The sequence below is a fragment of the Gavialis gangeticus genome, unplaced genomic scaffold (assembly GCF_001723915.1).
Source record: "Gavialis gangeticus isolate Ggan-Ray unplaced genomic scaffold, GavGan_comp1, whole genome shotgun sequence".
NCBI classification, from domain to species: Eukaryota; Metazoa; Chordata; order Crocodylia; family Gavialidae; genus Gavialis; species Gavialis gangeticus.
Genome location: NW_017729017.1, coordinates 3,591,691 through 3,594,405, shown reverse-complemented (window position 1 = coordinate 3,594,405; position 2,715 = coordinate 3,591,691).

Genomic DNA, 2,715 nt, shown 5'->3' with positions numbered 1-2,715 from the left:
GCCCTCCAGCCAGTTGGCGACCCATTTGACTGTGTGGGTGTCTACGCCACAGCCTCTCATTTTCTTAATGAGAATGGGGTGAGAGACAGTGTCAAAAGCCTTCCGGAAGTCCAGGAAGACTATGTCCACTGCTACCCCTGCATCTAATGATCTGGTGATCTGATCATAAAAAGCCACCAGATTGGTCTGACAGGACCTGCCACCGATGAACCCGTGCTGATTGCCCCTAAGCATGCAGTCCCCTGCTGTCCCCTCCTGGATGTGTGCCAGAATTATTTTCTCAAACAGCTTGCCTAGCATCGAGGTAAGACTAACTGGCTTCCTTCATGCAGACAACCCCAGGGGTAGGGTTGGGCTGATGCAGCCCAGCCTCCATTGCAGAACACATTAACTTGTGTTCCCTAGAGTGCTCCAAAGTGGAGGGCCTTCATCTGATCCCTCATTTGATGAGGGTGAATTTATTGTGCAATTGGCCACTTTAAACATGCTGTGCAGCCATACATGTGTGTCAAGGCATGGCTTTAGAGTGCTTTCAGGGGGCCGATTGTACAACAAATGTAACTTCTGTCTGTACCCAAAATGACTGGGAGTTCTTTGGGGGCAGGATGCAGGATGGGGTCATCTATATATAATAAGATGGGTTCTGTGTACAGATACACTCTGAGGAGATAAATTTTATCAGCAACATTTACCCTGGCAAATCACAGAAGATTAGACTGATGGGCAACAAAATGCACACATACAGCAAACACCAGGAGTTTCTGAATGCTCATGAGCTGAATAGCATTTTGTATATCAGACATAATGGTTGTACCAATGCAATATTGTGCAATGATATTTATATTAATGATGCCAGTGTCTGTGATACACTCCTCTGAACTGGAACGGTATCCTGTTGACTTAATTGAGATAAAAGATGCAGGCTCGAGGTAAGCCAATAATAGGCTCATTGCTGAGACAGACAATTATAAGGCTCTACAGGTTCCAGGGAAAAGAAATTCAGTAATTCGCTTCCCATAATAGAGAGGCAAATTATCAGGGGGAAATTATTTATTCAGTAGATTTATTCCTTGTGTCTATTTGGGAAACATCTATGAGTGAAAGGGCATTGTTACAAATTTACTTGGTATTCAGAGTCGTTCCAAGTGCTCGCACCCAGCGTTCTTATTCCTGGATGCTGTAACACATCTGCAGGACTGGCTATGGCTGCTGCCTTATCACCAACTCTTTGTTCTGAAGTAGTAAGGTCCGCCATGCCAGTCTAGTCTGAGTGACATCTGACTGATTTTGTTAGGTTTGATTCAAACTTTTTATTTCAAATTGTGGTTTAGATAGATCTATCCCATTTTTAGTTGGGATAGTCCTGGATTTTGGAGGCCGGTCCTGGGGTGCAGATTAAAAGTCTGGTGGGGGAAGGGAAGTGGCATGGTGTTTCAGGAAGGTGGATGGGCAAGCTGCTTGTTGAAGCACACTGCTCCACCTCCGCCTCTCCCTATAGAAGGTCACTGACTTAGGAGGGGGGAAAGGAGGGAGGAAGGGAGGTGGGAGAGAAGGGATGGGGGGCAGTGTCCTGGATGTCCCGTATTTCTAACCAGGACAGATGGTCACCCTAGGTTTAGGTTAGTGGAGGCCAACCTCTTTGGCAACTGTGCCACAAATTAGCCCTGAGCTCTCCTAGAGTACCACTCTGATCCCTTTCTCCTGCCCAATCCACTGCTTTGCTTTTTTGTTCCCTGCCCTGTGCTCCCTGGCTGCTCTGCTGCTCTGCTTTCTACTTCCAGCCCTACTGGCTGATGTGCTGCCTCCACTCCCCAGTCTGCCACATGCCACACACAGAGGCTGCCTGAGTCATTTGTGACCCATGCCACAGGTCAGCCACCCTTAGTTTAGAGAGTTAGGAATAACTGGCATGCTCTCAGCTTGGTCCTCAGCACAGATCATTTTAATTATATTCAACTGATCGATTCCACAAAGGTTTCTGTTTTAAAGAGAAGGGCCAGGGAAATACCTAACCAGTTCAGCCATGGCTAGATGATGCTTATTAGGCACAATCCTACACTGGTAGCAGCAAAGCTTTGGGGTGCTTCATGAGGAGCTTTGAGGATCTGTCCTTAGGGAGACAAATTCATGGTATGAGACATCAGCATCATTATTTCTCTTCATAGCCTACCAATGAAAAACAGAACTAGATTTTAGTACACATATATGTATATTGCTTACCCCTACAGGATGGAGTAAAAAGTTTTCAGCTTTGTATCTTATGTCTGATGCAGCTAAATACTCTTTAGTTCAAAAGGTAGTTCTGGTTTGAAAGATCACCCTAAACACACCAAAAAAGCTGTGATATACAGCCAAGCCCTCAGATACCACCGAATTTGCACGGAAGAGAACGCCGGGGATTGCTACCTCATCAATCTTAAAAAGACTTTCACCCAACAAGGACACTCCTCCAGAGAGATAGACTGAATGTTTGAAAGAGCCACCCAGATACCACATGAAGAACTGCTGCAGTACAGAAGAAACCCCCCCCCACAAATTGCACACTGCTAGTTATGACATATCAACCCTCCCTTGAACCCGTACGGAAAATCCTCAGACAACTGCAACCCATACTAGAAAGAGACCCAATTTTAAAGAGGTCTTCCCAGAGCCACCCATCCTAGCCTTCAAACAAGCACTGAACCTCGCTAACCTCATCACCAGAAGCAAACTTCC